We start from the raw sequence: 22599 nt of genomic DNA on the forward strand, positions 1-22599 counted from the left end.
AGGAGGAGGAGGAAAGCTGCTAGGCTATGCATTTTTGCTGCGACCCACTGCAAAATAATTCCCTCCCTACCCCTTAAGCTTTCAGCCTTTGACATATATATCTTCAGTGAACTTACGAGATCTTCTTCACACTGCGTGGTTACATAAGAGCCTAAGAAGAGCCTGCTGGATCAGGCCCATGGTCCACCTAATCCAGCTTCCCAGTCTCACATTGGTCAACCAGATGTCCCATGGGGAAACCTGCAAGCAGGACCTGAGGTCAACAGCACTTGTGATTCCCAGCAATTGGTATGCAGAGGCATACTGTCTCCAGCAGAGAGAGAAAAACAGAGTGATCTTGGCTAGCAGTTACTTTTAAAGCCATCCATCCATGGTGGCCATCATTTGGTAGCAACAGGTTTCCTGCTGAGATGTAAACTTTTTAAATCTCCCAAAGTAATGGGAGATAAAGCAGCCATGCTTCTTTTGGGAACAGGTCATAGCTGGGTGGTACACCCAGATGTCCCATGTCTGCATGCCAGATGTCCCATGCCCAATCTCCAGAATCTCCTGTTAAGAATCTTGAATAGAGTCTCATGTCACACAAGTGGCAAAGACAAGAGAGCTCCTGGAGATCAAAGGCTGTACTGGGTTAAATATGTTATTCCATCCTTCCCCTTACATTCCCAGCACCTGCCCCTCTCCCTCAACCTGAGGGTGTGCTTGGAATGTGAGAGAGGCAAGTGGATGATGGGAGAGGGGGTGGCATGTGAAGAAGATTCAGGGTTGATTTGTTACCTGCTGCAGTTGCAGAGGAGTTCGGGTGGTAACACTATAGACAGGGAGCTATAAGAGGGACAGAGGGACCTCGACGCTGCAGTTGTTGCAGTTCCAGATGAAGTACACAATGCCAGAGTCAGTGATGTGCTGTGGGAATGGTTTCTGTTTATGCAGTTTGCTGATGTGGACAAGGTGCTGGTGGCAATCCCTCTGTCCTGCCTGGCTAATTAAATCTAGCAGAGGGTTGGGTCCAGAGTGTGACCAACACTTCAGTGTGCAAGGGGGTGGTTCCTGCTACATTGAAATGGGTGTTGGTGTGACCACTTCTAAAGAAATCAGCCCTGGGTTAGAATAACTACAGTATTGACCAGTTGCAAATACCCACTTTTGGAGGAAGCTGATGGAGAGAGTTTTGGTGGGGCAGCTGCAAGCAATCTTAGATGGCATTGATTATTGATATCTATTCCAATCTGGGTTCCCATCAGAGGAGGAGATCGGGAGTATCCAAATCTTTGTTTAAACTAGCTGCAGTTCATAACCTCTGAATTTAAGAGGTGTGGTTACTTTAATTTATGGTTTATTAGAACATGTCAGGATCAGAAAGCATTGTCTCCTTGGGATTTGATTCAATAAATGGCTTAAGTGACAGTTTGTCCTTGTTAGATGTAATGGCAAAGCACTGTTAGGTTGAAACCTGGAAGTGGATGCTTCTGACCTCACCCTCTTGACACATTCCAGAGGCTTGGGGGGGGCTGCTTCACCTCAAGTTTGCTCATATTGCTAAGCTATGTTTCTATCACACTCTGAGGTGAACAAGAAGGGGAGTAGCTGGAGGGGGAGTATGGTGCACCCCTTAAAGCAAGAGTGTTATACTAATGTATGGTGGTAATATACAGGAACCTAAGTTGGCTGAATGATTCCCATGTGCAAATCATAGCTCTTGGAAATATATGTACTATTGCAGCCCTCATCTGTCTCAAGAGTATCTGGCTTTCCTCGAAAACCCCTTGTGTTTCCATGTCGCTGTCAAATCATGTTACAGCCTCCAGTCACATCCCTTGCTGTAAAGAGAGATGGCAGAAAAGAGCCTCATGGGACAGATCACCCTGGAACATGTCATTTGTCATGTGGGTCACGGTCTGTTTGGATTTTGCTTTTTACCCCCCCCCCCATTTCCCTCTTTTGCCAACAGCACAGTTAAGTAAAAATGACACTGGGTGTATTATTAGAGCCTTTCTGCTTTGTATTGATCAGGCCTCACTGGCGGTCTAGGGTCATAGTCTGGGCAGCCGTGCTCTGTTAAAGAGGGGGTGGTTGGAAAGGGTCCAAACCAGTGAGGAAAGATGCTTTAGATCTAATGCAGAAAGGTTGAAAAGGCTGGTGGGTCTGCCCTGCCCACAGAAGCAAAGGGAATTGCAGGATATGTGAGAGGCATTCCAAATGTGAGTCAGAACCGTGCGGTTTTGCTCCATCCCCTTTACCCTATTCCATTCATTGGTTGGCATTCCCATCCCATGAGTGTGTGTAAGGATCTGCTGCAGTGGCACCACCATGTGCACCAGAACAAGCTGGTTAAGCACCCTTCCTGTCTACTTGCCATCCACCTGGCTAAAGGGTCTGCAACCTGGTACTCTCCGGTGATGTCCCATGCTAGTCATACTCAGAACAGACCCACCCATTAAGGTCTTTGGGATAAAAGTACTTCGATGCAACAGCAAGGGGGGCATGTCTGCCTCCAGTGGAGGGTGAGGTAGGAAAGATGGCAGAGGCCCTAAAGCTGCCAGAGGGCCCAGTGAAAAGGTCTGTAGAGTAGATTGGACACAAAAGCACCCTCTCACATAAAGACATCACACAATCCAGGCGAACCACAGGCCTGGGGGCCAGATGTGTTTTTGCCTGGCTGGAATGTGTCCCTGAATTATGGTCTTGCCTTTTGCTTGTTTGGATGGAGGATGGCGAGGGATGTGCTCAGAAACTAGCCTACTGTACAAAGGTAGAATTTCCATTTGTTGCTCCACCCATTTGGTCAGGGTGGGTGTCTGGGTCAGGTCAGCAATAACTCACAAGATGTCAGTGTGGTTAACTCTTCATTCAAAGAATGAAGTATGAGTATGGGAACTCTTCCCAGCAGCTCTTGCCCCAATGAGGCAGTTGTGAGGAATGAAGGTCCCTGTCTTCCCAGAGTTCCTTAAGTCTTCTCCTCCCCTGGATCCTTCCCCAGCAGCCTGAGGCTCCTTCACCTTGTTTCTCTATGCTCTGCACTCTTCATTCCTCTCTGTGTTCTAGGAGACATGGGGGGGTGGGATAACTGGTCACAGAAGGAGGAGGAGATCCCTGGCTTCCTCAGCAGCCTGTCTCATCTCTGCCTCTAGTGGCCCCTCATCTCCAGCCTCTGTTTCTGCCTCTGGACTGCTCTCTGCCACAGCCTCTTCCTTCTCACTAAATCCTGTTGCCTCTTCAGTTTCTGACACCTCCTCCTCCCAGTCTGCCCCATCTTCTCCCTCTGACCAGGTATCATCGTACCATCACCAGTCCCCTGGCTCTGAACCTTCTTCCCCGTGGGGTTCCCTTGGGGGTTCCCCAACTGGTACCTCCCACCACTCCTTTGCATCCTATCAGTCCATGTCAAATGCCACCTGAATATTAATTTATGAGAAGTCTTTTTAAGTTTATGCAGAACAGACTTTAGTTATGCCACCAGCTGGAAAGGTGGTGTGTTTTCAAAAACGTTTTGTTCATGTGACTTGACTTGCTTGTTTGAGCCATCTGATTGTGCTTGCAGCTTGAATAGGTAGGCTTCCATTTGTGGGTAAAGGGAGAGCGGCACTGATGATGTCTTGCCAGGCACCCATCACAAGCCTGAAGGAAATTCTGAAGGAGTGCTTGATAGACTCTTCCAGACAAACAGAGGCACAAACTGAACCTACAGCAACTGTCTTTTATATGTGCTTATCAAATTCACTCCTCACCTTTGACATGCTCTGAATATACACCTGAGAGAGTTTCTCTTCCCAACCTTTCCAGCATCTGCCCTATGGCAGATCCCTTTTTTCCCATCTCACAGATGAGGAACTGAGACCTTATTTTCCCATGGACTCTCCCAAGTTGGATTTGACCCCAGGTAGCCTTGGGGCCTCACTAGAGGCAGACATAGAGGTGACATGTGATTTGTGACTACTGCCGCTGAAAATGGCAGCCAGACATTTGAGTTATTAATTTATTGCTATTATTTTTAATTGCATTTATATCCCACCTTTTCCTGCAAGGAGCGCAAGGTGGCATACATTTAATTCCCACAACAACCCTGTGAGGGAGGTTGGGCTGAAAGGCAGTGAGCTTTGTGGCTGAGTGGGGATTTGAACCCTGGTCTTCCAGGTCCTAGCCTGGCACTCTAACCACTACACCACATCAGCTCTCATGTTCTCTCACCTCCTGCTTTTCTCTTCAGCTGGTTTTCTCTGTGGGGTTGCTCTGTCCTTGCCAAACAATGATGTGGAGCAAGGATAGGGAATTATAGGTCGGCTGACTTTGCTGCCTCTGAACCTAGAAGGGTACATGCTGGCCATTGAGGTTTGCAGCCCATGGACAGACTTTTTCCTATGCATTTGTCCAACCCGCTCCTTTGAAGCCCTTCTCAGCCCATGGCAATCACCCCCTATTGTACTAACAGGTGCCATAAATGAGTGGCTAACACCTAGCATTTTCTTCCAGGCTGAGCAAGGAGTGCTTTCCTCCTGAGGCCATCCAATGGGTTAATGTCGGAGCCTGGGACTTGAACCTACCTCTGCTGAGGGATCCATATACATTACAGCACAGCGGGGGCAAAGTGATGTTTTTTATTGTTTTCTGAAATCCGATTTCATAACATGGTTAGTTCCACGTTACAGAAGCAACCGAGCCTGCAACCCTCTGGTAAATAAGAATAATAGCAATTATATCATGTCCAATCTTCTTCCTTTACGAGTCCCCCTTTAGGGCTTTTTCAGTCCACCAGGTTCCAGTCGCTTTTCAGTTCTGCAAACATGTGCACTGCAGCCAGAAATCAAATGGGAGAGAGAGAGAGAGAGAGAGAGAGAGAGAGAGAGAGAGAGAGAGAGAGAGAGAGATATTACTATTTCCCAGCTGCCTTCCAGAGGCCCTGAAGCCCACTGTGCACATCCATACATCAGGAAAATGACCTTTTGGTATTATTTTTTCCTCCATTTCCCTACTGCTGGAGAGGTTGGGGTGGGCAGAGGGGAAGTAATGCGTTCTCTCTCTATGTCTCTTCCTCTCTCTATTTCCAGTTGACTTCACTCAGAGCTGTGGAGCATCTCTGCCTGGGGGAGGAGGGAGGGGGCATAACAACCGAAAGAACCAGACTGATTTCCACCTTCTTTGTTAAACAGAGGAAACATTACTGAGGGAAAGTGGCCTATTTTCAGGGGAAGTGGATTAAATTACCCTATGAAACATGAGATCGGAGGAGGAAGAGGGGCCAGGCTTGCAATGTCACTGTGTGTGTGTTGATGTGCACATATTTTTACACACACACACACACACACACACACTTGTGGCAATGGAGTCTCTGCCTCAGACTGGCTAGCCTGGTGTGATGTCACAGAATGTCCAAAACATTCCAAGGGTTCAGGGGAGGAAGCAGCTGTCCAGTGGAAAGGCTGCTGTTCAGCTCTTCAGAGGGAAGATAAGGTTGGTGGCCCCAGGCCTAGAAAGGATTGTGTGTGGCAGACTGAGGGTAGCAAAGTGAGTGGGAAGAGCTCCTGAGAGGTCAGTAGAGTGATGTACAGGAACTTAAGAGGAAGAATAGGTGCGAGAAGAGGAGGACACTGAGCCATGGGGCAGGAAGGGCTCCTGAGAAAGTGTTTGGTGGACAACCTCAGAGGCCTCAAGGGCAGGAGATGCTGTATGATTTTAGTCTGGCCACAAGCTGGGGGCCAATTTAGGGGAGCACTGGGCACCAGTGGCGTAGCGTGGGTTGTCAGCACCCGGGGCAAGGCAAGTAATTTGTGCCCCCTAACCCGTGGATTTGCGCCCCCTAACCGGATTTGCGCCCCCTAACCCTAACCCCCAGATGTTGAGCCCAGTGCAGCCAGCCCCCCCTGCACCCCCCACGCTACGCCACTGCTGGGCACTGAGCCTTGGAGGCACCACAGGGGATGCCGCAACTTCGATTTAGAAATAGAGTGCAGGAGGCAGGGGTGCCAAATTTTGGCATCACACAGGGCGCTGCTGTAATTTGAGATGCCAAGGTCCACCATTGCTAGTGGAAGTGTGGCAGAATAGACAGAGTCTGAATATACTACAGTGATAGGAAGGGGCAGATTCAAGGAGTCTGTTCTGTGTTTCCCAATTTGAACTGTGACTCTGGTAGCACCTTTTCAAATAAACGGATATTCTAGGGACTTCAACTTCTGTATGTTACACCACTATAAGTGCTGTTATACCGAGTCACACTGGTCTGCCTAGCCAGTGGTGGGCAACCTCCAGGCCCTGGCCTAATTGCAGATGCTAGGGGCCCACTCTTGTTCTCTGGGCTACCTTTCTGGGATTGCTGCCTCTTCTTTCTTTCTTTCTTTCTTTCTTTCTTTCTTTCTTTCTTTCTTTCTTTCTTTCTCTCTCTCTCTCTCTCTCTCTCTCTCTCTCTCACACACACACACACACACACACACACACAGAGAGAGAGAGAGAGAGAGAGAGAGAGAGAGAGAGAGAGATCCTCCACATGTCTCTTATATATTATACATTCATAACAATATCAAGTGGATATACATGATCCCACTTTCAATACTGTGCATGTTTTAGGGCCCATGTACTGCTGCATTCTCCTGCCAACCTAGCAGTTTGAAAGCATGTCAAAGTGCAAGTAGATAAATAGGTACCGCTCCGGCAGGAAGGTAAACGGCGTTTCTGTGCACTGCTCTGGTTTGCCAGAAGCGGCTTAGTCATGCTGGCCACATAACCCGGAAGCTGTACGCCGGCTCCCTCGGCCAATAAGGCGAGATGAGCGCTGCAACCCCAGAGTCGGTCACGACTGGACCTAATGGTCAGGGGTCCCTTTACCTTTTTTACTGCTGCATTGCCATTCAGTGCATGTCGTGTAGCTTCCTGCTGAAATCCTATAACTTTCCATACCATGACCATTCCAGGGTGGTTGTTCTCCTGCTTCTGTTGCACTGTAGCACAGGAGTGCCCATCCAGGAAGCAATTATGTGGTGACATTGGGGAAGCATCACAGAACAACTAATAAGGCAGAATCATATTGAGCAGCCCACTATAAATCCACCACCAATGCAGTCTAACTGCGTCAATGACATAATGCAGCAGGCACCTCCCCGAAACCCAACAATCTAGAGGAACCTGGAGAGAATGCAAGAGGGCGCTGTGCGACCCTGCAGTCCTACAAATCCCATCCACTTGTGGCTCTGGCCCCTCCCACTGCTGGCATGCAGCCCCCCCAAAATGGCTTGTTGAGGGAAGGTGATGCTCAGGAGTTCCCCACCCCAATCCAGGCTGATTATGACAACTCTGTCTGGTAGCAGCTTTCCAGTGTTCTGACCCAAGGGCTTCCCAGTTTTGCTGCCTTGATTCCTTATCTGAACCAGCAGCCTTATTCATGCAAAGCATATCCTTTATCCCTGAGCCCTCCCTTCTTGGGATGTTGCCCCAGAACAGCTGACAGTAAGCTGTGCAAAGCAGAGCGTTGACTCCCAATGGGCCTATGATGCAAATTTAAATGGCAGGGAAGGGTGTGCAGAATGGCTAGTGGCTCACTCAGTCTTCATAATGGGAGAGGAACGTGTCGCTTCTGTTTAGGTCTTGATTTATGCAATTGGATCTGTGTATGGACTCCTGCTCTGCTTCCTCGTGTTCCATATGTCCACTAGAAGTGAATTTATTGAGAAGGAGAACTTTGAAGCTTCTTATGCAATATTCAGGTGGACTGAAATTCTCTCCCAGAGTATTTAGGGTGGGGTTTTTTGTTTTGTTCTTTGTATTTTCTTTGTTGGTTTGTTCTTCATAGCTCATGCAGCAAACATGGGGCTTTAGTGAGAATTACAAGGAAAAAATAAGGTATCTCCCTACCCCAATGAGCTTACGGTATAAAATGTTGACAGTCAGCGGGGGGCGGGGGGCAAAGGATTAGGCAAGCATATAACAGAAAGAAGAGGGGAATGGAAGAGGCAAGGGTAACAAGGCATGAATGAAGAAGTATAGATAAGGCCATGTGCCAGTCGGGGGATGGGAATCTCTCTGTAGAAACTGTGTGCCAAGAAAATCCAAGTTTTGCAACAAATATATTTGCAGGATGAGAACTTAGGAAGCAACATCTCATCCAGTAGTGTCTGCTCTGCGTCCCAGGCAGATAGGGATTTTCTCCACTCCTTGCTCCCTGGTCTATCTGCCACCTACATCAGGGGCAGGGTGTACAACAGGGTGCTCTCCGGATGTTACTGAACTGCAGCTCCCTTCATCCCTGGCCACTGGCTGTGCTGATGGAGAGTGGAGTCCAACCACATCTAGAGGGCCACAAGTTTCCCACGCCCCTGGAGATGCCTCCTGCCTGCAGAATATGTGCTTTCCCACTGAGCTGCAGCCTCTTCCATCTGATACAGCTGCGACAAGGAAGCTGGTGCTGATGGCACTGGGGGTTGGAAGTGGTATATCCATTTTCTAAGGAGCATGTAAGTGCTACTGCAGCTGGGGACAGGGAGAGATGGGCAAGTCCTTTCTCCTGGCGAGAGGAGCTCTTTTTCGCCACTTAGCAGCTAAGCAGGGCTTCTTTGCAATTGCCTCACTGTCTCCTGCTCTCACTCACAAGCCGGTAAGGGAGACAGAATGGGCTTTCTGAGCTGGCTGCACACAGCCTTGTTCACAAACCACCCACAAGAGTCTAACAGCAGCTGACAAGTGACTGTGGGTCATGGATACAGTTTGGCAGAAGCAGCAAGAGTACAGTAGTGACGGCAAAACAAATGGGTGATGTGGTTCTACATTGAAGAAGTGTGTTAAGGCCTCTGCTGGAGCCCCCCTCTGCATCTCTCCAGGTGGCTGCTTTGCAATAGGGGGGGAAATGAGCTTAGGTAGGAGGAAGTTTAATCTGTAGTAGTTAAGTAGATTTGAGTGAGTGAGTAAGTGAGTGAGGAGATCTGTGGTTCAAATCTCATGTTCACCATAATCTCACTGTGTAGCAATAAATAAAATATCCCTCTCTCCCCTCCATCTACATTATGGGGGCAATCTTGACCTAACTTTCAGGGTTGTTGTAAGGATTCCAGATAAATTTGCTTTAAGTGTTTTGAACACTGGAAATGTGCAATATAAATGCCTGTTCATTTTTTTAAAAGACGGTGTATGTATATGTGAACTAACAGCATCCCTGTGTAGATTTAATGCTAAGCTTGTATCTTGGGAAGTACACCTTTTAAAATGGCAGGTGCCATCCAACATGCAAGCCTAGAATATCTATTTTGGGTGGTACAGACTGCAGGCTTTTGTGTTTACTTGCCTCTGCCTGTAGCACATACCACAGGGCAGAACTACTGCCATGAGTTGAAGGCTAGAGGAATCTGTTATGCACTGCATACACATCCAGCTTCTTCAGAAATGTCTGCAGTCCTGAAACTGGCATGAGTCCAGCTGAGATGCTTCAGCAAACACTTATTGGCTGTGTCGGTATGATCTCCACAGATCAATCAACCCTCAGAATCCTAGGCTAGTTGCATATGGTAATAGTTAAGACAGAGTGTATTCTACTGGTTCATTTCAAGCAGGGGGATCTAGTAACCATTTAACAGTCAGCGTGGAAGGAAAGGAGAGTTCTTGTATCTGTGAATGAGGAGCTGTCCTCCCTGGCTATAGTCTTGGTAGACTAACATTTCTGCTTTGATTGCAGGTTATTGGCTGCTGTTAATTACCCCTTCCCCATTCTCCTTCATAAGTTATTTTGTTGAATGCGTTAAGCATCCTGGGCAGGGTTGTGCAAGCACATAATTTGGCAATGTGAACTGAATTCAGCATCTCTAGAATCATTGTTTTTATATTGTAAAAAAACCCAGACACAAGTTGTTGGAAATACATGTAAACAATTTTTGATGGGATTGCTCAAGCTAGAGAGGAGGCTAGGTGAAATTTCCAATGGTCAGAAGGCAGCACTGCTGCCCCATTTTTAAATCCTTACTTTTCGCAGTGACTAAATAGGAAAGCACATTCAAATATGTGAGAGTTGCATAGCATATGCAGGTAGTAGAAACAACTGGTGCTGATTTCCGTTACACTCAGTGCTGACTCTTTTATGCAACACACACACATACATTGATGCTGTTTCCCCTCATCGTCATCTGCTATCTGTTGCACTGAGAACAACGCTGAGCCAAGGGAGCCGATTCTGCTGGACAGTGAACCGCAATGGCATTGTTTGGCAAGCCTGCTTAATCTCCACTGTGGGATCCTCCAGCTCATCAATCAAAGTGGAATTGGTGTAATACATCAGTAGATAATAGAAAGGACAGTGCAGTGTTCTTTAAAAACCTAGGAGTGACAGACAGTAAGCTGTCATTCCTGACATATGTATTTGATGACTGTGCATGATATTAATTTTATCTGTCATAGCAATAAATGAATGATACTGCTCAGGGCATCAGATCTGTATTTCTTAAGTGATCATTATTATGAGATATTGTTTTTCCAGGCAGATAAGCTATCTTTAGAGTTAAGGATGTCTGGTGCATAGATTTATGCATGTTGGCTCTGATACATCTATGCGCGGGCAGGCAGGCAAGCAGATACACATCGATACCAATAAAAAACAACTTCCCATCCAATTCTCATTTGACAGGGGTCATCATAACTGCATCAAGAGGAGAAAGGAAAGAAAAGGAGAAAGGAACTTGGCAAGGCTGCTTTGTCTGTGTGTTGGCAGGAAATTGCTTGCAAAGGGAATTCATTGGCTTGAGCAGTATTAAGATCAGAACGGCCCATCAAGAGCATCCAGTGTGACAATTCAGCTGGAAAGGGCATTGAATTCTGACCAAGTCTTACTGAGGAACCTTCTTAGAACTTTAAAATGGTGGTAAAGGCCTTGGGGGAGGGGGAATGTTCCAGGAGACTTTCCCCCCATGGTGTCCCAGATCATACCTCCGGACCCCCAATTAGCTCAGATCTGTTTGTTTGTTTGTTTGTTTGTTTGTTTTTACTGTGGACCTCCAACAAGTGCCCCACAAGACACTTATTATATTCCTTTCAGCAGCTGTTAAACTGGAAATATCCACCATTAGAGCCATATATTCTTTTTTCTCCAGACTTTGAGCTACCATTTTGGTCTTACCATCTCCATAAGCATTGATTTTTAATAATGGGAGACTTCCTGGTGTTTTGTCAGAATCAGCACCCTTCCCATTTATTATACTAGACAGTTTGTGTACATGGATGTCTCAAGTGTCACCTACCAATTTGCCTTACATGTGAGAATTTGTTTATGGGTTATTTATCCCTAATGTTTGCATTTATACCTGTGTGTTTTTATACTCCTTTTGAAATGAAATAAAAATAGTTTTCAAAAAAATAATATTGCATGGTATTGACTGCATGGTATTGACTTCTCTTAGTGACTGGTTCTCAGAGTGGGAGGTGGGCCATGAGCTCTTCTGGAGTGTTGATTGGCAGAAAAAATACTAACCCATTTGAAATTGGTACAAGCAATGAAATAGGCATAATACAATGTGTGCCTACTTTTGGGGGGAGGAAGTCCCTAGAGCAGTATATCCTTCACTAAAAATAAATTCTGCACTGAGAGAGGCAGTATTATATAGCCTGCGTAACTTGTGCAAATTAACAGTGAAATTCTATGGATGTGTGCTTTGAAAAAGTGACTCCTTCTGTATTCCCAAGAAAGTGAGCATGGGATTGCAGGCTCAGATGATCTTCCTTTCCTCTTCATGGGGAGAGGGGCATGGTGCAATGAAGGACATCCGAGCCACACCATCTGACTGCTGGCACTCCTACGTGACTCCCAATATGCCTTCTGTAGTTTCATAAGGTCTATTTCACATGCTTTCATAGAGACCTACCAGGTCAGACTTTTTATCCCATCTAGCCTAATAGTTCCCCAGTGTCTTTGGTAGGTCTTTCCCACCACCTGTTACCCGAACTTTCTGGATGGATATGCTGGCGATTGGACCTGGGATGTTATGCGAGCAAAGCATTTCTTTGACCATGGGATTGTTGCCCCCTGTGTCCAATTCTGGGCACCACAATTTAATAAGGATGTTGACAAGCTGGAACATGTGCAGAGGAGGGTAACCAAGATGACCAAGTGTCTGGGAACCAAGACTTATGAGGAGCGCTTGACAGAGCTGGGTATGTTTAGCTTAGAAAAGCCTTATGAGGAACAGTTGAAGGAGCTCGGTATGTTTACGCTGGACAGGAGGACACTGACAGGAGATACGATAGCCATCTTCAAATATCTCAAGGGCTGTCACATGGAAGGAGGAATAAGCTTGCTTTCTCCTGTTCTGGAGGGTAGGACTCAAAACAATGGCTTCAAGTTACAAGAAAGAAGACTCCTACTAAACATCAGGAAGTAAGAGCTGTTTGGCAGTGGAACAGTCTCCCTTGGTAGGTTTTAGATTCTCGTTCCTTGGAGGTTTTTAAGCATAGGTTGAGTGGCCATCTGTCATGGATGCTTTAGCTGAGATTCCTGCTTTGCAGAGGGTCAGATTAGATAACCCTTGGGGTCCCTTCCAATTCTACAATTCTATGATAACTCCCAATATCCCTTGGCTGGGGCTGATGGGAGTTATGTTCATGTGGAAAATAAACATTTTTTCCCAAAAAAAATTATTCATTTTATAACACAAATAAAAAACATAAACAGAAAAGACAAACAATACGAACAAATTCTTGTCATATCTTTATTTTTCTAAACATTGTTAGTTGGCTTCCTCAAGTCTGATATTCATTTTACTTCATCTTTAGCAGCTTACATATATCATAATTTCTAACCATCTTTTTAAAAATCATACTTAAAATAACTTCACATTTTATCACTTACAAATAATACTATTTTAAAATACCCTATCTTCTACTTCGAACCCTACAGCCTATATCCACTTCCAAAGCTATTCTAAGGTTTAAATATTAACATATTTTTTCAAATATTTCTTAAACTTCTTCCAGTCTTCTTCCACCGTCTCTTTTCTCTGGTCTCGGAGTCTCCCGGTCAGTTTGGCAAGTTCTATATAGTCCATCATCTTCATCTGCCATTCTTCGACAGTTGGTAAATCTTGTTTCTTCCAATTCTTCGCTAACAATATTCTCACAGCTGTTGTGGCATACAGAAAAAAGTAACATCCTTTTTGGGGATTTCATCCCCCACTATACCAAGTAAAAAGGCTACTGGTTTTTTACTAAATGTGTTTTTCAACACTTTTTTCAATTCATTACAAATCCTTTCTCAGAAGTCTTGTACCTTGGAGAACGTCCACCACATGTGGTAAACGGTTCCTTCTTTTTCTCTACATTTCCAGCATTTATTATCATGAGTATGATACATTTTTGCTAACTTCACTGGTGTTAAATACCATCTGTACATCATTTTCATCAATTTTTCTCTTAATACATTACAAGCTGTAAATTTGATTCCCTTTTTCCACAATTTCTGGAATGAACATAATATTTTATGGGTAAAAGTCCTGGAATCAGCATAATATTTTTCCTGCATTTCATTCACTTTCAGCTTTGTATTCTTGTTATAAAAATGTGCACCTAGGCATTCTGTTGCTGCACCCATAACTGGGGTGCCATTTAGTGCCTAGCCTTCATATCTCAGTTTTTAACACTGGTTCTGAGGATGGGTATTCCATCCTCTAGCAGCCAGCTAAGTTTCTATACTGGGCAGGGAGGAGGGATAGAGTACTCTAGCCCACTCACTCACCTGCATGCAAATCCTTATTGCACATGGTGGCTACCAGGCAAATGCTTAAATATCACACTGTGTCTTGTGGTTTGCAAAGCTGAGTAAATAGGCATGTTCAAAGCACTTGGCACATAGGTTTCCCCATTCTGCTTTTAGGGGTTGACAGCTCTTAACAGCTGTGGAGTGAAAAGGTCCTGAAATGTGGTTCTGTAATTATTCAACTTGCCCAGAATCTCCTGATAAATCTGTTCCTGGGTTTAACCCAACAGGTACAGGTTTATAAGCTTCCAGTGTTAACGATGCAAATACATCACTCAGTCAGAAAAAATGAGAGGCACAAATACAAGATGGGTGACACCTGGCTTGAGAGCAGTACATGTGAAAAAGATCTAGGAGTCTTGGTTGACCACAAACTTGACATGAGCCAACAGTGTGACGTGGCAGCTAAAAAAGCCAATGCAATTCTGGGCTGCATCAATAGGAGTATAGCATCTAGATCAAGGGAAGTAATAGTGCCACTGTATTCTGCTCTGGTCAGACCTCACCTGGAGTACTGTGTCCAGTTCTGGGCACCACAGTTCAAGAGGGACACTGACAAACTGGAACGTGTCCAGAGGAGGGCAACCAAAATGGTCAAAGGCCTGGAAACGATGCCTTATGAGGAACGGCTAAGGGAGTTTAGCCTGGAGAAGAGGAGGTTAAGGGGTGATATGATAGCCATGTTCAAATATATAAAAGGATGTCACATAGAGGAGGGAGAAAGGTTGTTTTCTGCTGCTCCAGAGAAGCGGACACGGAGCAATGGATCCAAACTACAAGAAAGAAGATTCCACCTAAACATTAGGAAGAACTTCCTGACAGTAAGAGCTGTTCGACAGTGGAATTTGCTGCCAAGGAGTGTGGTGAAGTCTCCTTCTTTGGAGGTCTTTAAGCAGAGGCTTGACAACCATATGTCAGGAGTGCTCTGATGGTGTTTCCTGCTTGGCAGGGGGTTGGACTCGGTGGCCCTTGTGGTCTCTTCCAACTCTATGATTCTATGATTCTATGATACTGATGTGCAAAATTCTATCAAGTAATCAACAACCCACATTTTTTTTAAAGGTATCTTATTCCTAATTAGATTCTCACCACCACCACTCTCCTTGTTCCTGCTGCAGGATTAAAAGACTTAATTCAATAATGCTCACTGGCACCCAAGCCCTCTGTTAATGTGCAGTTGAAATGACTTGGCACACTCTGTACCCATTCAGAATGTAAAGTGATCTAGCATGAACTGGAGGGAATTCCCTCACCTAATGATTTTCAGCAGTGTAGATGGAATGACTTCATTCATACAAGGCACCCAACCTTAATATCTCTGCATTCTTAATATGACTTTAATGTGCAGTGGTAACAGGTTTAATAACATCCTTAATTGGGCTTATAGAGTAATCATGGCTCTTTCTGCAGGGCTGAGAATCCATTTAAAGTACAGGTGAACCCAGTGTTCTTTAAAATAAGATTTCCATCCTGAATTAGGGAGTTGTGTGCCCTGAACAAGCACAGCTGCCCAACTAATACATTGGTTTGTTATGCAGATACTTCTAAATTAAATCATAGATATCCACCTTCAAAAGCAAAATTTAAGTGGAACTGACTATTGGCTACCTCTACAGCAGTTTGAAAACACATTTAAATTTCTTATGTAATTCAAACTCATATTTGCCATATAAGGAAAGCAATCTATTATTCCCATTTTATAGATGGGAAGTCAAGGCTGAAGGAGAGCAATTTACTTCATTTTTCTTCCTTTCTGTTGCTCGGTCTCTGCCTTGTCTTTTTCAGTTCACATTTTCTCTGCCTCTGGCTTCTCCCCCCCATTTTGATTCTGTCACTATTGCAGAGCACAACCCGGATGGAAGTGCTGAACACCCAGTGCAGTGGTGGCTGAGCTGAGATCTGAAGGAGCATTGAAATGGAATTGTGGCAGAATATAAAGTTTTATAGATTTCCTACAAATGCAAGTGCCAAATCTATTTGGGGTCTTTATAAGCTATTGAATCTTGTAACATCTCAGATTGATGGGCAAAATCCAGCGGAACTCAAAACCTTTAAGATGTGAGACACCTCCTCCCCCCACAAAAAACTAGGGGCTGCTGCATTGCCTGCCAAACTGCCTACACCCCACCAAACCCACTTGCCGGCCCCATGCCAACCCCCGTTCCCTCATATTCCTTAAACCCCCCATCCTTATGTACCTGTCACCCCCACCTTGTTGCCAAATTGCCAGTCCCCAGGAGTTCAGGACACGACCCAAACCAGCACCTCTTGCCCTGGTGCTGGGGGCTGCGTGGATACGAGGGATGGGGGCTGTGCTGCTGACAGGGGTGGTACCAAAGGCCATGATCTCTTTGGGTTGGGTCTTTGGGGTGTGATTGGACAAGGGCTCAACAGAGAGGTGTTAGGGAGGTGGGGAGGTGTTACTCTGTGAAGCACCTCCCCTCCTTTAAGAAAGAGTGGGGAGAGAGGTGAGCTGCAGGGGGGAGGGAGGTGTGATCTGAAAGGGGCTAAGAGAGTGGGGGGTCAGCTGTGGTTTCAGAGCAGTTGACAAAGGGTTCTGTGGGTAGGTGGAGTTAGTGAGTGGGGTGACCAGGGGCAGCAGCCCCTAGTAATAATCATTAAAAATCTTGCAGAACCACATCCAAGGGCCTGTAAATGAATAGTTATTAGCCACTTGGTTTCAGGATTGACATTGGCTATTTGAGTGGAGATTTGCTTTGTCCTGTCCTGATTTAATTCTGTTTTGAGTGGTTTGAATCTGTTTCATCATTCTTTCCTTGTAGGGCTGCTGCTTTGTTTTGGAATAGTAACCGTTTGCATTTGGGAATAGATGGCAGCCCAGGCTATTACCATATGTAAGCTGTTGTGTGTTCTTCTGGAAGAAGAGCTGGATACAAGTGTAGCCACTAAATAATAAATTGTGATTTTCAGAAGAGCAATTTTGCTATAGGGCACTCTGTTCTGCCATAATACATGTTGTGTCGCCTTGTTCTCAGGCCCACCTCGCTTTCCACTCCCCATTTAATTTAAGATTCATTGTGCAGCTGCATTCAGACTGTATTATCCAGCAGTGTGTCCAATAAATCCCCTTTTCCCTCCAAAGCGAAACATGAAGTTAAAGCCAGTCTCTGCAAAAACAACATCTCGCCCTGGCCTTATAAGAAGAGATCAGGTCGTTTATCTTTGCCTGGCTGTATGCAACGGATGACTCTGCTCTTGGTTTTCATAATTAATAATTACGAATTACCCATGGAAATGCTAAGCACTTCGGTGGAGAAGCACCAGCATATGGGGTGAATAAATCAGTGGGTGAATGTCAAAAAGGTGGAATAGCTCTCTCTCTCACACACACACACACATCCCTCTCGATTTTCCATGCTGAAGGAAACCAACCAAAAGGCAATGCAGCCCAATGGGACTCAGTGGGAACATAATTGGCCCATTCCTGGCTATGAATTTTGCATGGGAAACACAGTAGACATTGTCGGGCTAAATCAGACATGTGCTCCATCTAGCTAGACTTTCTCGCAACAGAGGGTTCTCTGGGAAGGGATGTGACAGACCCAAGGATCCTGTCTAATTCTACAGCAAAATAAAGTCCATGGCCTGGATCCAGCTCTGGTCACGCTTCACTGCAGGAGGTGAGCTGCAGCCACAGTTCAGTGGGAGACTAAAAGAGTCTTGTGTTCCTCATCAACAGTTGGATATGCCTGTAGGGGTCCCTTGCTTGACCAGGGCAAAAAGCTCTACTGATGGATAGGTGGAAGTTCCTTGGAACTTGGAAGCGCTTAATTAAAAAACAAAATAAGTGTTTATAGGACAAGCGCTGGTCATCCAAATTAATTGGGTCCCAATCAGTGACACATTTAAAGACTCAGGGCTCCTCCTGAAGACATAATTGCAGCCTCTGTCCCTCCCAACCTGGGCAGGTCCTTCATCACTGCCATCTCCAGTGCAGGAGGGGGGAGGCATTCTGGTCAGCTTGGGGGTGCGGGTGCAGGGAAGCATCTCAGTCTCATGGCGCTCTGAATGGTTGCATCAGGAATGCATTGGCACCCTAGAGACCTTAATGTTACCATGCGTCAACCAGCACAGATCCGGCTTTATTTATTTATTTATTTATTATAAGATATTTATTAGAGTTTTACAAAAACAAAGGTTCACAGAATAAAAGAAAAACCAAGAAAAATAAAAAATTCAAAAATACATAAAAAAGAAAAAAGAGAAAAATACAAAAAACAAATCCATTTTTTGATATTTTTAAGCTCATTTGCTTGTTTCCTTGACCTCCTCACACCTCCCCTTTTTGCATTCCCATTTACATAATCAATTCAGCAAATCCTTACCCTCTTTCATTTATCTTAACTCTATATCATAACATATTATAACTCTATATTTCCCTCCATTTATCAATTCATTTTTGCATGTTCTTATTAACTTTTGTTGCTGAATACCACTTATTGCCAATCCGAACATAATTTTAACATTCATTAATTTTACAATATTTCTGAAGATAGTCTTTAAATTTCTTCCAGTCTTCCTCCACCACCTCTTCTCCCAAGTCTCGGATTCTGCCAGTCATTTCCGCCAATTCCATATAGTCCATCATCTTCATCTGCCACTCTTCCAGGGTGGGTAGATCTTGTGTCTTCCAATACTTCGCAATAAGTATTCTTGCTGCTGTTGTTGCATACATAAAGAAAGTTCTGTCCTTCTTTGGCACCAATTGGCCGACAATGCCCAGAAGGAAGGCCTCTGGTTTCTTCAGGAAGGTATATTTAAATACCTTTTTCATTTCATTATAAATCATTTCCCAGAAAGCCTTAATTCTTGGGCACGTCCACCAAAGGTGAAAGAATGTACCTTCAGTTTCTTTACATTTCCAACATTTATTATCGGGCAAATGATATATTTTTGCAAGCTTGACTGGGGTCATGTACCACCTGTATATCATTTTCATAATATTCTCTCTTAAGGCATTACATGCCGTAAATTTCATACCTGTGGTCCACAACTGTTCCCAGTCAGCAAACATGATGTTATGACCGATGTCCTGTGCCCATTTAATCATTGCAGATTTAACCGTTTCATCCTGCGTATTCCATTTTAACAGCAAGTTATACATTCTTGAAAGTATCTTAGTTTTGGGATCTAACAGTTCTGTTTCCAATTTTGATTTTTCCACCTGAAAGCCAATTTTTTTGTCCAAATTATAGGCCTCTCTTATTTGATAATAATGCAGCCAATCTCGCACTTTATCTTTTAATTTCTCAAAACTCTGCAATTTCAATTTGTCTCCTTCTTGTTCCAATATTTCCCAATATTTTGGCCATTCAGATCCGGCTTTAGCCTGTCTCCCTTCTACCTCTGCATAACTGGGTAGGGTATGGCAAGGTCTGACACCGCTGACTTCTTTCAGAGTATGCAACCTTCTCATGGTCTCAGAAATGGGGCTGAAAACAAACAAAGGAGCTTCCACATATCCAATAAGATCCATGCTGGGAGAAGACACACTTGATAGAATCTTAATCAGCAGACTCTCTTATCTATGAGATGATCTGAAAAATGTCTGTCTGCTTTCAAAGGCCTGACTGCTCTCTCTCCCCATATTCTGCTGCTGATTGAGATGCTCTGATGTTTCAGAAGCACTTCATTTGTCCAGGGAGTGGCATCAGTAACAGGATGCTGTAAAACACTGCTGATTCTTGTATGGGAAGGGAGATGTTAATTTGAATGGGTTCAAATAACCACTTTCAGAAAAACAGCAGAGCTGTGCCACTGGGCCCACACCTAGCCACTGAGCCTGCTGCCTCCCCATAGTCTATGCACATCCAGCTGAACATTCACATGTGCTCCATGTAGTCTGGAGAGCTACATGGCAAGATCCCAATCACATGGAGCTGAATGCAAGTCAGTGCTCCTGCAAACATCCTGCTCAACATTCATGCTTTGAGGTGGGCAGGGTCTGTGATGCACAAGGTGTCAGTAGTGGGTCCACTGGCAGGACCCCGCTCCCTGTTCCCCATCCGTATTTTGTACATATGGATTACTTTCCAAAGGGCTAACTTTACCCAGGCTCCAGAGACAGGATGTATCCAGATCAGGTCAGGGCACCAGTTGTGGGGAGACAGGTGGCTGGAAAGAGCACCTTGGAAGCTGGGGGAGCGAAAGAACAGAGAAGCCTGGAGTCAGGCTGACTGGGAGGCGGTAGGCTGTGAGCAAGTGCAGAATCCGGAAAATCAATGCTTTCACTTTAAGCAATCAGCATCCACCAATGCATATTCCCCAGGCTTTGGCCAGAAGGCATAAGTGACTACCACCTTACTGAAGCTAAGGCGGTTTAGGTCTGATCCGTTTCTAGATGGGTGACTGCACAGGAAGCACATGAATGACACTTTGCCTTCCAGGATGGAGGAGAGGTTGCATAGAAATGTTAGGAAAAACAACAACCATCTTGGAAATGTGTGAACAGAATTAAAATGCTTGTAAACTAAAGAAGTGCTCAGTGGATAGCACAGCCCCACTGTGTATTCCTCTATTTCTCCCCCTCTCTCCTGTGATTATAAGCTCTCATTGACTACAGTCCACTTTGTGCTGGCTGAAGTACGATGTCCAGCAATTCTGAAGAGACAACCCAGACACCAAAGGGGGGTTTCATGTGAGTTCCTTGACTGTTGTTGGGAATGAAGAGAACAGGACTCTGGTTGCATTGAAGTTGTGATCTCACTCGTCTTAGGTTTTGATGAGGTACAAAGAAAGAATCGTTGGATGATCTGAGCCAGTGCTTCTTGCTTTGGGGAAAGCGAAGTTCTGCTACACAGTGGGAGGGAAAGTTCAATCAGTGCCTTTTGCTCTTCTTTAACATAGCCCTGCATTGGAAAAGAGAAGGGATCGACAACAAAATGTTGCAACATTGAGTGCTCCTGTTCAGAATCCCAGGCACTCCATTCCATTTCCCACCCACTAGTTTCAAATTCCCCTTCCCAATAGCCAGACAGCATTGCATGGCCACTGGGCATGCTCAGTGCTCATTGGTCCATTTTGGGGTTTGCCTATTAGATTCCCCTCAAAGATTTTATGTACTCCTGCAAAGCTAAAGGCCCATCCAGCCTGCTGATACGTCCCTTGTAACTGTGGCCCATCTAGTACTATTCTCACAGTTGCCACCCCAATGCTATTATTTTTATTTTTTTTATTACATTATTATCCTACCAATGAATTCAAGGTGGTGTCCATAGTTCTCCCGCTGCCCATTCCTATACTCACAACAATCCTGTGAGGTAGGTTAGGCTGAGAGACGGTGAGTGGCCCAAGATTACTCAGTGCGCTTCATGGCCAAGTGGGGATTTGAACTCAGGTACCCCAGGTTCTTGCCCAACACACTAACCACTACACCGCATGTATTGACTGGCAGTGGCTGTCCTGTTCTCCTAGCGGAAGGGGGCTTTCCATGATGTTTTTTACCTGGAGATGCCAGGGGTTGAACCTTTTGCATATATATGTATGTGTGCTCTACTACTGAGCTGTGCTTTCCTCAAGGGTGAAAGAGTGTTGATACTAGAAATTCAGAAGTATTGAGTGGACCTATCAGGGTGGGGAAATTCTCTTGTCATGGTTAGATCCTGCCCAGGGCCTTTGGATGGAGAAGCCACTGCACCACATCTCATGGGGCAGAGTTGTGCCTAAGCAAGCCCCACCCATCCTCAGCATGTGCTACCTCAATGACACACTAACATGACATCACAGTATATGGGGGTGGAGCTAGAGCTGGGTTGCCATGGCGTAGCCTCCAGTTTGAATGGCTGCTGCCCAGCCTTCCTCATAGGTGACATTCCTTCTGAATGTGGAGGCTGAAGATTGGACCAGTCTTTCACAATGCTCTTCTCGCCATACCACCGATTCTGAAATGCACACACTGTTTCCATGACACTGTTGACATGAGGAGTGTGGATTTATGGTTGACACAATAATGTAAGCAGCTGGTAGCCTATAAAAGTATCCTATTCCCCACTACTCCATCCCTCATAGATTCCTTTTGGCATTTGAAATTGTTCCAGAGAAGCATATGGTGATGGAAATTAGGATAAACACAGCTCCTTGATCTCCTGCCTTTCTCTCTCCAGTTGCCAATCTCATGCCAGCACTTTTCTTGTTATAACTTAGCTGGCTTTTGACAGGCCATGCCAACTCCAAGGTTTCTCCATCTACTGGCTGCATCTTCCATGTCAAGGCTGAGGGAAATGGCACAAATTGCTGGTTTGTGGGTTGCGGAAGGGGGTCCAGAAAGGAGCAACCTATGCTGGGCGTATCGCTGCTGCAGCTTACCTTACCTCAGAGTTGTCTGTGATACTGAAATCGATGGGATTTCACAGGATAGCTAACCATGTATGATTGTATCCTTGGACTGATTGATTGGTGATGGCAAAGTTTAAACAGCATGGCTGCAAGTTAAAGACACCCTGTGGCGGTGGCTGTGACTGTTTTGGTTCTGGTGTATTATTTACCCGGCTTTATTTATTTGATGGTGGTGATATTGGTGGTGACTAGTTTGGTTCAGGGCACAGGGCACAATTGTTGTTAAGGCTCTTTTGGTTTTGATGCGTTACTGAATAGGGCACAATTTATCATGTTTGTTAAGGCTATTTTGCTTCTGGTGTGTTACTGCAATACAGGGGTACCTTGGGTTACATACGCTTCAGGATACAGACTCTGCTAACCCAGAAATAGTGCTTCAGGTTAAGAACTTTGCTTCAGGTTGAGAACAGAAATCGTGCTCCAGCGGCGCAGCAGCAGCAGGAGGCCCCATTAGCTAAAGTGGTGCTTCAGGTTAAGAACAGTTTCAGGTTAAGAACGGACCTCCGGACTGAATTAAGTATGTAACCAGAGGT

At 45.2% G+C, this 22599-nt stretch overlaps 1 protein-coding gene and 1 long non-coding RNA gene across 4 annotated transcripts in view; one reads left to right on the forward strand and one right to left on the reverse strand.

Annotated features, from left to right (window-relative positions):
* OLFM2 (olfactomedin 2) overlaps positions 1-22599 on the forward strand; it is a 216170-nt gene that overhangs the window by 93310 nt on the left and 100261 nt on the right. The gene's annotated exons all lie outside the window — the stretch shown is intronic.
* On the reverse strand, positions 12740-21411 carry LOC310756154. Its single transcript, XR_014544728.1, has 3 exons — positions 21176-21411; positions 19783-20580; positions 12740-13078 (listed from the first exon to the last, which is right to left on the reverse strand). It is a non-coding gene; the product is annotated as an uncharacterized lncRNA (long non-coding RNA).

Source organism: Podarcis filfolensis, assembly GCF_964270895.1.
Source record: "Podarcis filfolensis genome assembly, chromosome: 2".
NCBI classification, from domain to species: domain Eukaryota; kingdom Metazoa; phylum Chordata; class Lepidosauria; order Squamata; family Lacertidae; genus Podarcis; species Podarcis filfolensis.